The sequence below is a fragment of the Hyalella azteca genome, unplaced genomic scaffold (assembly GCF_000764305.2).
Source record: "Hyalella azteca isolate HAZT.00-mixed unplaced genomic scaffold, Hazt_2.0.2 contig5093, whole genome shotgun sequence".
NCBI lineage: Eukaryota > Metazoa > Arthropoda > Malacostraca > Amphipoda > Hyalellidae > Hyalella > Hyalella azteca.
The window spans coordinates 435,121-447,983 of NW_025935295.1; the positions used below are offsets into that span (position 1 = coordinate 435,121).

Consider the following 12,863-nt stretch of genomic DNA (forward strand, 5'->3'; position numbering starts at 1 on the left):
CTATGAACGTTGCATTCGTGCATATATTTACCACGATTTCAGGTTGTAGATTCACTGTGACCATCTAAAAATTATCGTGATAAATAAAATTTGACTAGTACCGACACATAATTAGCAAGCACATATATGCCTACACTAACAAATAAGAATTTAATTTGGCGGTGTAATTGAAATGTTATTTCTCAATATTTGGCAGATTAAAATCGAAATAAAATATTCACAGTGCATCTGGCATTTTCAGTTATAACTTGTAATGAAGAAAGGCTATATAAACCCTAAAGCCGTCGACAGAGACGCCCAGAGATGGAGCTCCAGATAAAAATTCCCTATTTCTAGCGGTGAATTTTGGTGACTCTTTTAAAATATCTGAAGGCAATTCGGGATTTTTAGAGGCCACTTCATGAATTTTTAGGGACAGAATAATTCTTGGGTTCCATTGAGGGCGGCGGGAGCGGATTTTTCAGACCGTCGCAGCCTCTAGCAGCGGCTCCTAAAAATCGGACTCGCCGGAAGTCTTTCAATTATCGATTTCGAGGAATGAAGGTTGCTTCCAATAGCCAAAAACCGGCAAGTTGCCTGAGGCGGAGGAAGGCCAAAGCCAAATTACCGACAGACTTCGCACTGAAGGAGGAAATAGTCCCGGACCTATGGAGCTGAGCACCTCGGGCGATATAGGCCAGACGCGCCTCATGGCCTCTGCCATCATCTGACAGACTGACATCATCTGACAGACTGACATCATCTGGCAGACAGCCATAATAATCGCAGACAGAAATTAGACACTCAAACCTTGATGTGTTTAATAAGCATGTGTTTACTGTCTGTTTAATTACTAATCTGCCCGGTCACTAAATAACTTTATCAAGATGACTGTCGTATCATAAAATATACTTCGTGTTATGACAGATTTCATCTTCAAGTGACTCATCCTTGCTAGATATCAACGCATGTATATCTTTGGCAAAATAAATAATCGCTATAAAATTGAAATAAAACTTCATTCACATACAGTCATCTGCAAATCTAATACGTACCAATAACATATAATCTCGCAATTTAAAAAGCTAATTTCATGTGCTCAATACTTCAATTGTTAGAATAAACTCATATGTCACATAGCGTATTCAGAAGAGTTATCAATACGTCCAGCCTGTCGAGGCAGAGACACACACAAATCTAATCACACAAATCAGAGACACACAGAACCAACACAAATCTAACACCAATAACATATAATCTCGCAATTTAAAGAACCAATTTCATGTGTCCAATACTTCAATTGTTAGAATCAAGTCATATGTCACATAGCATAGGTTTTCAGAATACGACCAGCTAGCCTGTCGAGGCAGAGGCTTGCCAAGCCGAAGGAACCGAGGTTCCTGACGGGAAATCAAACTCGGATAAAATAATGGCATTTCAATGAGCAGGTGCGGGAACGTTACGTTTCCCACTTTGCTTCATATCGAGTGAGCTAGAGAGATGCGCTAATGTGAAGATAATCGACTTGGCTAATTGAATCGCGCAAATGAACGGACCGGTTGCCTCTTGTATTGCTCTGCGATTTTCTCGCTTTCAGCCACAAATTTGACCTGGAAAGTTAGGCGCGCACAATTGATTTCGGAGATAAAAATCACAAAGAGGAATAAAAGCGAAAAAATCGGTATTCTGCATCGCAAGTGCACACTTAGTGCCAAGAATACCTAATATTTCTGGTACTTGGTAATTTGTTCGTTATTCTTAGTGGTTTCTAAATTAATAAAAAATCCAAATTCTCCTAAAAATATGCATAAAATTATTCGCGAACATCTAAATAAATTTGTAATAAATTTCCCGAATTCATCTTTCAGATATGATGAGGCATAAAAAAATGAATGCACATACAGCCCTTACGCGTAGGAATAGCACTGCTAGAATGTACAGGCTTTGATATGCTTTCGATATCGCTCTGATAACCTAATTCGTGCTTTTATGAATTAACATCATTATTTGAAAGCGATTATACGTATTATTCGTAAAGGCAACTAAAAACGAGAATAATGTAAAAATGCATCGACGAAGATGGCACATTAAACTCACGCTAAGTTGAGACGAGAAATTCCAAATCTGCATCATCCGCCCACCGTGACGCAGAGATTTATTTCAGTTTACAAACAAAACGAAAGGACGTAATGGAGTCAGAGCAAATAAATGTCAGCGGACATTTGGACGGATCTCCAAGTCAGCAGGACGGCTGCAGAACCGTTCGCTTGCCGAGATTTAATTAGGAAGAGACTGTAAACAAGAGCCCAGTTTTAATCAGTCGCACGGCTCCGATAATTGCTGGAGGCAGTCAACTTTGGTCCCATCTTAACTGATTGGAAAGAACGAACGAGTAATTAGCTCCAGATAAGGTTTGTGATAAGAATCGCAGCGAAGAGAATGTGCTTCATTGCACGCCCAGCAATCTGGAATTTTCCCCCTTACGCAATTCTTCCTAAAGAACGATTTATACCAAAGAGTGGGACGAAATCAATTCTAGTGAGTCCAATTATTATAAATATTCATCTTCAAGAAACCAAGTATCGTTCAAAAACGCGACCATAATGATCAGTTAAAAATGAAACAATTGAGGAAATATTTTGATACATCTGAGAACACGAATCAAATAAATATAACATAGAACTTTGTATCTAAAGAGAACTGAAGTTTGAGTTTGGAAATATCCTAAGGTTTTCGACTGCTGAGACTTCAAGGTAGCCACGAGAGAGGAAACCTCAAGATATTCAAAAGAATCTTCCCAAATAAAGCAACTCGCAGCCGCTTCGTGACAGGTCAGCGATCCCATCGCCAGAAGCAAACGGAAACTTTTCCGTCGTCTGGCCCAGAATCGAAAGCCAGATTCAATATTCAGTTGGTGATTTTTCAGTTTTTTACCTCGACAAGCTCGAACAAAGTTTCTGTTGACCTCTTCCACAAACCCTTCCCTAAACGTAAACAATTCAGTACACAGACAAACCAACACAAGTCCTCGAAACTTGCGGCACGGAGCTACGTTAATTATTCACATATATACACGTTATACTAACATCCAGTTAATAACTAACTTTGCAGATTCGACAAACTTGGATACAGTGAAACTTCCTGGGGCAGCAGCTGCAATAATAACAGAAGTGACGCAGCTCGACCGAACGCCATGAAAATTTACCTAATTTTTGATGCCTGCAGAACGAACGTGAAAGGCCTGTCCAAAAACTCTGGTACTTTTAGCTCGACTATTTGTTCTATGAATTTGTAACTACATCAAGCGCAAGAATAACGTTTATAACGTTCCTTGGTACGAAGAAACTAAAGCACGTGTACGTTTCAAAACTATTAACTGATTCACATCAGTGGAGAACCATTGAAAGAGAACAAGTATGTTTGAAATACTGCGAAATTTGAAGTAATAATTATGGGGGAAGTCAATGACGTCTCATGTTAAGCGATTTATTTAGGGTTAGTTTCTTATCATGCAGCTTGTAATAAAAAAAAAACATATCTTGATGGAAGCGTTGAATGGACTTTCGGGGTTTAGTTGGCACATGTTGAGGTGATAATTCAATTTGAGGAATGCAACTGTGAAGGAAGATTATTCATGCTAAAACAGTGTTCTATTATTTCTATCTAATTTGATTATTTCTATCTAATTCAGTAAGTTAATTCGCGGCAGTGAAGACTTCCTGCGTGGGGACTTCAAAGGAGCAATGGCAGTCACTGAAAAAGCGAAAATTAAACACTCTCAAATCTCACAGTTGATTAGGAATAAGATCTTTTAATAGCAAACCAATTAAAATAAAGTGGGACTCTTCACACTATATAAAGATGGCCAGCTTATAGTATCGATAGCCTAACTTTCTAGAGGCGGAAATCAGCTCATTCCCAAGAAGAAAAGTTTGCCAACTACAGGACGCGACAGAAATCTCTCCTGCAACTCGCTGTCCTCGCAGGTAACGAGTTCCCTCAAAAAATAACGCACCGCCAGAAAAAGTTTTGAAAGTTGGACATGAGTATTACATGAAGTTAGATATTTTTATACAGCATACTTAAAAAATAATTTTTCATGTTCTTATTTAAAAATCAAGATACAATTTTGGCTTAAAAATCAATGCTTTTTCCATTCTGAATTTTTTAGCCAATTAGCTTAAAACAATTACTCGTTCTGTTTCATTCTTATATGAATTAGGATTGGCCGCTGAGCGAGAGATAAATCATTAAGCTAATCTACGAAAAAAAGAACACAGATTTCCCGAGTCAAATTTACATTCCGCATTTCGAATGTTTGTTGCGTAAATAGTGAATAATCAAATAATAAACTGGATTGGAATCAATGATAAAATTACATCGGTAACCAAGCCACACAAACTAAATGTAGAATCATTTCTAACAAGAATTTTGATGAAATGATAACTCATAAGGAATTATTTGACTGTACAGCTAGGTTGCCAAAAACCTTGGTACATTATCAAGGATTGTATGGGACAAATAAGTTTAAAATTATCTGAGAAATCCTCTCAAAAATAGAATTAAATTGGTAAATGCAAGCATTTTGTTCAAGTACAGGAGCCGGCGAGAAATCAACTCATTATTCGGTAAGCAAATGAAATAATTCAAAGGACGCATTCGAATGATATAAACCTCAAAATAATAAATGGTATCACTATACCAAAAAATATGTTGCTAATTGTCAAGATTTGTTCTATAACTTAGTTCGCGAGTGAAGAATAAATTTCAGATTTTACGACGTAAATTTAAATACATCAGGAATATTTTCAAGTCGTTTTGACGTTAGCGAGAGTGCATTCTAGCTCCGTAGCCGCCTTCATGCATTTCATTGCTCCAATGAACTGTGGTAACTTCGCACCTGCAATTGTAAAGCTACACGATAAAAACGAAAAAGCATAATGGTTTACTTGCAAGAGGATGCTAACTGTTAGATAACTTGGTCTACAATGAGACACATTCTACGTCAAATTTGTACATCTGTACGAGATGGTTGCAAATATGTTAGAAAATTTCTGTAAAATATTTAAAAATCCAACCAATTCAAACGCTGAGAGCTAAAAAAATAACTAATATCATTAGTAAGCTTAAATCGAAAGTTTGACAAGAATTTGATAGCGAAGATATGCACAGTAAATTCATCACTTCTGAATGGCAAATAACAGTGCGTGTCATATCGACATTTACAATATTCCTGCAAGCGAGAAGAAGGTCAAATAATTAGATCATTTTGTTCAAATAATGGCCCACTTTCTGCACGTAGCACTGATACGCCTTTTTTCCTAACCTAACTTGACCAAGATCACCCACACAAAACCAAAAAAATGCATAGCTATTTGGACCAAGTTTTATTTATTTGGACCAAGTTTTTAGACTAGCGAGTGATGGAATAATATTTTAGAGCATTGACGTAAGCAACAGCTCAGGGTTATGCAGCAGGCAGAAGCGGCCCAAGCTTGAGGCTCGTTCGTCCGGCGTGGTCGCCCTGCCCCCACTTTAATTTACATGCCAACAGCGCTGGTTTCCGCCACGGTTTCTCGAGGAAACGATGCATCGCTGAGCTCGGGTCTTGGGTTCATGACTTGCCATGAGCGAGCGACCGAGCCATGCTAGTGCCTCACAGCGAGCATTGTTCTGAAAATCAGTGTTGTTACTGCAAGCATGGTGGTTTTGAGGGTGAACGTGGGCGTTGGAAAAGCTTACTTTCACGCTTCACACGCAAAATTTCTCGCTCTAAAAAATACGATCGGACTCACGCACCCTTTCAAAGTACCAGTGTTTGCAAGTAGGAAAAATTGGAGATTGAATAAGAAAGCGTAGTATTTCTTAGAATATTTTCGATTAGAATTTGACCGTAAAAAATTAATAATAACCAACAATCACTTGCAATATTTTGAGGCTATTAATTTCAAAGGACAGTCTTCACGAGCATAAACTAAATGATCTATGGAAATGTCTGATATAGCTAATCGCATAACATCATGAGTTACATTGACATTCAATTAGATCCAAAGAAAATGTTTACCTAGATCCAAACCAAGATACAAAGTTTTTCACAAGTTGCAAGCAAATTGTACGTTCAACTCTATAACAAAGAATTCCAATAATAATTGATAAATTTTTACCGAAATATGGACTGAAAATTTATAAATTTAACACACAAACTTCCACCTTACTTCCAACTTCAAGGATAATTGTGTTCGAAATTAAATAATTAAATTAATAATTATTTAATAATTAATAATTAAATTAATAAATAATAAGAGTTCGTGTGTATCAGTAAACCTCAACACGGAAACTCCCTATAAATGGGCGTCTGACATGACAACGATCCCGGCATTACCAGAACGCAGTCTCCTCCCCACACCGGGAGCCATGAGGATCTTTTCAGAAAGTCCTTCGTACACGACGACGTATTCGGCAGGAGGAGGGAGAGGTTGACTTCTCGGGTCCCAAGCTGTCGTCAAGTTATAGATAGACAAAGAGATTCTGCAGAAACTCTACGGGAAGACAGCAGATCGATTACCTCATTAACTAAGTCTAAACACGCGCCTCTGTGCAGCTAAGCTCCTGTCGAAAACGTGTTCCAAGAACGCAAAATAAAGCAGAGATAACGAGAGATAACGGCATAAAGTCTTGCAGCGCATATGTGAAACGAAATATAGTCGAATCGAAACATTATTTAAATGCGTCTTGACAAGCCGCGCCTTTCAGAGAACGAACCCAATTAATATTCCTCGGAATAGCACAAAAAAGGTAACTAGAGAAAAACAATACATATTCTCAGGAGTGAATTTGTTACTACTCTAAAATTACGTAAAAACGAAAGTTATATATCTGAGACTATGGACTAGAGTTGAAATATTTTTATCCCATATTAATCCTAAAATACTTGAGTGCACATTCTATTAAGCATAGACTGTAAACTAATATCCATACAATATGAATTTGAATGAATATTAAATGGTTTCATCCCTATACACAGGAGTTAGCAGCAGCACATATGCACAACAGCAATATTTACATTTCGTGCACATTAGATATTCTAGTATTGAAAGCCTGAAAGTTATATGAGGCGCTCCAATCTGCCTCTGAGGACGTTGGACGCACAACGTCTTGAAGTTTGCCCCAGTGAATACTGCACTGCAGTGTAAACACGACAGTTCCTTGGAATAACACAGCGAGCAGGGGTATTGAATTACTGGCAGCCATCAAAGATATAACGGGGAAACCAAAACAAGACTCGCGATGGAATTCGTGAGGGGAAAGCCACTGGCGAGACAGGCCCTAAAAATGGAGGGACACGTTCTTGAAATGCGATCCATGATACCGGAGCTGCCATGTCAAATTTTAATTAGCAAAATTAAGGAGTTCACCTGCTTCAGTTTGAGTTTGGTGAAATAATTAAAAGCCAATGACATGAATATTCTATTTGTTGAATATTTCAACGACTTGTTATCTAACCAGGAAAATTGATTACGAATAGACAATTTTAATTAAATGTTCACAAGATTTAAACCGTAAATATATTCATTACACTGTGAATAGACTAGATCATTGCTAGGTGTTTGGCGTATACAATTATAGACAATGAATGTATAATTATTGGACTGCTTATGTCTAATCGCAGACTAGCACCACTAGCACATAGAAAAATGTTACATTTCTGACAGAATTGTATATTAATCATCTAGTGGTGACAACATTCGTAAGATACCAACATCGGGAACAAAATCTATAATATGAATCCGGTTCGAAAGAGCGAGGCCAACATCACAGAATCATAAAATATGGAAATTATAGTAGAATCCCCGGCTACATGAAAAAATTGAGAGGTAGATCTCTTTTTACAAAATTTACTAGGATTCAATCATAAAAATATCTCCATATCTAGTTAATTGAATCAATTCACCACCGGATTACCTTCCGGCGTCTAGAGTGAACTTTGTTAAAATCAAAGCAACAACAATAAGCAGGTGGACGACGGGGAGTATAGCACCCCAAGAAGAGAGTTGCTCATGAACGCTCAGCTGAATTCCCGTGCTTTGAAGTAAAGGAGCTGCATGCATGGCGCCTTCTGCATAGCAACGCTGCCGGGGTCCGCACAAGACTCAAGCTATTACGTCGAGGTTAAGGTGAATTTGCATACTTAGACGACTAAAATTAAACCTGAGTGAGGAAACGTGTTGGCGCGAGAAGCTGCCTAAAATCCAGCGCCGTGCATAAGGGAGCACAAATAACGAGCGCATGCAAGCTGTACAGGGAACGCTGCGAATGAACGCTGGCCTTCGAGCCACGGAATATATTACTAGAACGTGACCGTCTTGAACTGAGTTTCCCTTTGTTTCGTAGCTTGTATTTTCTAACAAACCTTAGGGTAACAGAGTTAGCGAATAATAGGTGTTAAACTGTGTGTTTAGTCCAGGCGAGACTTGTTGATGAAAATAGTGTTTTCACTCACGACTACTTCCATTCAAGACTCCAGTGCGTTCAGGCAAGAGGATCCACTAAGTAAGCAGGAGCAAGTTGAACTTTAAGCTTGATTAAATTTTGTGTTCGTTCGTTAAACTCGCATAGATTTTTTCTCGGCCCGTTGCTGTCTGCGGGCTAAATTCCGGATAATGGAAATTCGTGAGTGTCCGTGAGAAGATAACGAATAAAAAATAATTTTAGAGGAAAGGACAAAATTTCGAGGACGCTTTTCTAAGCTTATAGGAATTAAATTTCCTATCATTTAAAATTTGTTGAGGAAATTTTGAATATAAGGAAAGAAGTCATGTGAGGAATTATACTAATTGCGGAAACAACATCATTAACAGGAAAAAATTTAATAAATTAGAAGTCAATTCGTTGTAGCTAAACGACCAACAGTTATGGATCTGTGTGTAAGTGACGCTTTTCGTAGAATTATTTTATTAACAATTTGAACTTGACTGGTTAGAAGCAGGCTACGTGCAACAAATGAGGGAAGAACGTAATTGCATTATGAACTACTTTTTTCTTTAAGATTCATGCAAAAAAAAAACGAAATCCTGAAAATTTGAAACATTTCTTAAAAAAGTAATATATAGTTATTCCTAAAATTATAATCCCCTGATGATCTTCATCTAAAGCCCATGTTACTCAACATTACCTAAAGAAAACTCTCTTTGGTGAAATATTAATTAAAATAATTGCAGCGTGAGAAAAGGAGGCAGCAGCAGCACGTTACGGACACGCCAAATCGCTGCGATAATTAGCACTCCGGCCATAACTCTCCCCGCGGGAAAAAGTGACGCCACATAGACGAGGGAGGGAGAAGTTCTTCACCACAGGTCGATATTTATTATTGATCTGCACGGTAAAGGCTGCATTGGACTCGTGCTGGGTTCCGTGACACTCGCAAATTACCGTGAAGTCTACAGGATTAAATCGACTCTTTATCACAGGCCAGTGCGTGCTTTGACGACTTGGGTATAGATTCAAATGCACCAACGTATGCCAAGCCTTCGTTTCACGGTCCGAGTTGATGAACTAAATGCAGGCTGTGTAAATTGAACCGGCTATTATTTCAGCAAGTTCGTGCATTACAAGCCATCAAAGTGGTTGCAAAAGTGCGACGTCCATTTCACCGCTGACAGTCAGCGAGAATATATGGATTCCCAGCAACCATTTTTCAATGATACAATTCAGTCACAGGAGTATAATAATTTTATTTATTCATCCAGACAGACAAATAAGCATAGTTATAAACTAGTTATACTGTTCTGCTACAAAAACCATTTTCCAGTTTCTGAATGAATTTGTTTAATTGTAAAATTTAGCGATACTCGAGCATTAAATGTGCACAACCATGAAAAATATCTTTTGTTCAAACGCAAATGCTAGATATTATTGGTACTGGATGGCTGTTAACCCTCTACCGCCGTATGTCACTCTCCGGGAACATAACTTTCAAATTAAATTATACGTAAATTATTGACTGTAGCAACCTTTGGACGTTTGTATGCAACAGAGAACATTTTAAAGTTGTATGTGGCGGCAACCATCAGTTTGCTCTTACTAGAACGTATCCTTTTTGAGAAGTAGGCCTGCGACAATATTGCTCTGGTTACTCGATCGTGTCAGGCGGTAGAGGGTTAATACGACGACTGTTGTAAAATACACACTTTAGAACGCATAATAAATGGCATACCGTTGCAATTGAGCGACACGTGTGTCAGGGTAACTGCATGACGGCTAAGAAATTGTAAACAAACTTCCAAACTTACATTATAGAGTAGCCCGAAAAAAAATAATTCAGAAAGAGTGACGTTATTTATTTACTCTAACGTTCAGCGTCAATATCAGAAGCGTAGTAAGGCCGTTTTAATTCCGAGTTTTGCAGATTCAGCATTTCTGTTTAACAAAGAAGGGCCCGAGCTTGCGGTAGGTTTCTTCCCGGGCATTTTTGTGCCACAGGAAAGACGGAACGTTTTGTGGTTGAGTGGAGCACAAAATACGAGCTCCCGTGACAAGCTTTATTGCTCCAAAAGCACGAATTAGTAAACTATTAACTAAACCTAGAACAGCGACCTCCAGGAATTCATATAATCTTGAGAATACATGGATTTAACAATATATAAATGTAAGTCTTCATCGTTTGCCAAGTTTTACACACTAATAATAACCTTACACTGAATTACCCTAAGATTTTTAAAGAATTACACTAGAATTTCATAAAATTAGCGAAGGATTTTATTGAATACTTTTCTGAATTTCGAACACCAACATGAAAGCAAGTTTCTAACAGTCCAAATCTGAATTTTTATATCAAAATAACAGAGCTGTTAACTATGATATTTTGAAGGTACATCTCACTACGAATCATTTCTGCAGTAATGAATGGATAACTTATTCACAGGAAAAACTCTTACGCATCGTTGAAGCATTTTAATTGAACAACTTTGAAGAACGTTTTGCCAACTGATGTTACCAGTTACATGGCAGGTACATGAGTTGGTACCGTAAAAATTACTCAATTGTTGCAGATTATACCAAAAACTGGAGAAAAATCACGGGTCATAACACAAAAAATAAAATTAAACGAAAATAATCTTGAAAACTATGACAGAAGGTCAGAGCCCATACATTTCTTACAGCGCGCAGAAAATTCTTTAGTTTCAGTAGCTTGTCAACGAATCTGCAATATCCACTGGGCATTTGAATCGTTGACCAAAGATTAAGAAGCTGGAGTTCCTTTTTGTTTTTAAAAAGCAAGCTGATAGTACATTTTCTGTATAGTATTATTAACTTTCTCATCTAAATTTTTAAAAGGAAATACATTTTTACTAATTTAATTTTTTTAAATAAATCTAAATGAATTGGCACTTGGTTACAATTACTTACAAAATAATTAATCAAGAATTTGGCTAATTTTTTGACGATTTCGCTTACGTCGTCTAACGAAGTTTCTGTCAATGTGGGAATTTCTGTCAGTTGCTGCTTAATAAAGACGGGCAGAAAGAAGCGATATTTAGTGGGAAAAGTATAGTCGGGTTAAAATTAGAACAATTAAATACTCTTTTCTAAGTCATACGTTTAACTCAAAATAAGCTAAATTATCATCCACTTTAGTCGCACGGCGACTGAAATTAGTGGCAAATGGAAGCGGCTGAACTAGAATTTTAAAAGGAAAAGAACTGCAGGGAGCATTTTAAAGAAGTTCAGCGGGTTATTTTGTAAGCCCTTTAATCATTTGAAATCCTTTGGTCCGTTTATTAACTAACTATAATTCACTGAGAATATTAAAGAGAAATAAGAAGTGAAGTAAAGAGCTTTTTTGCTGCATAGCACAAAGTTTAAACTAAGCTAAGTCCGTCTGTAGTAAAATGAAAATTACCCTTAATTGTTTTACGAGTATAATTATAACCTAATTAGTTTAATTTTGAACTCACACGAACCTTTAACAAAGAGAAGAAGATGAGGCTGGTTCGCTGGCGAGGTAATCCAGGGCTTAGGGCGGTGTTCACGTCACAGAGAGAAGGTTCAGCACTAAACTATTTATTATACCACTAAACAATTGCTATGACTGGGTTCTCAATAGTCAAAACTTGAATATAATTTATAATAAAACCGAAAACGTGCCGATAGTTCCAGATTCGCGTAATATGTCCAGTAAATTTATATATTGTTGGGAACTAAGGATTTTTTTTTCAATGGTGTTAACGGAGCAGAAATTATGAAAATTTATGAAATTAAAAAATAGTCGTGGTTGACAGATATGTTGATTTATGTGAATAAGCGGCCAGAATTTTACACTTCGTTTCAAAAGGTGCCAGCTGAAAATGCCTTCTCAGTCAAGTCGGTTTCTCAAGGAATCAGATTTCAAAAATCCCCCAAAAAATAGTTAACTTGATAACCGTTGACAATATGAACGAATAAAAATCGTTTAATGTGAAGAGTGATTTTCGTTATGTCTGGAAATACTTGATTGTTAACAGTTCTGCTAGTTGGAGTTGGACGAGTGAGAAACTTCGAGAGCGTAGAGCTTAAACCACCACTCACATCAGCGTCTGCACGCACACTGAGTCTGAGGCTCTGAGCGTAGCTGCCTGCTGCTTACCCGGATTCCGGAAACCCTGGGACATTGTTCCGAAACTGGAATATTGCAAAGAGCCGAAATATCAACGAGAAAAATTATAACCATGGAATAATACTCGCTAAATCAATCAAAACTACCATTTGGAGTTTGAATGTAAATGGGAATTTTCTTTGCTAAAATGTTCAAAGTTAGCACTGTATGTTACAGCCGTACGTTGGATCCATTGATGGAAACAAAAAAATTATCATTGCATTTACCAACTATATTAAGTTAAAATAACTAT

General features: G+C 37.4%; 1 protein-coding gene across 1 annotated transcript in view; it reads right to left on the reverse strand.

Annotated features, from left to right (window-relative positions):
- The window catches only part of LOC108672527 (plexin-B), a 211,081-nt gene extending 198,531 nt beyond the window's left edge, over positions 1–12,550 (reverse strand). The window contains exon 1 of the mRNA XM_018160209.2: positions 11,940–12,550. The gene's annotated coding sequence lies outside the window, so the exon portion shown is untranslated. The remainder of the gene's footprint in view (positions 1–11,939) is intronic.
- Positions 12,551–12,863: the final 313 nt, after the last annotated feature.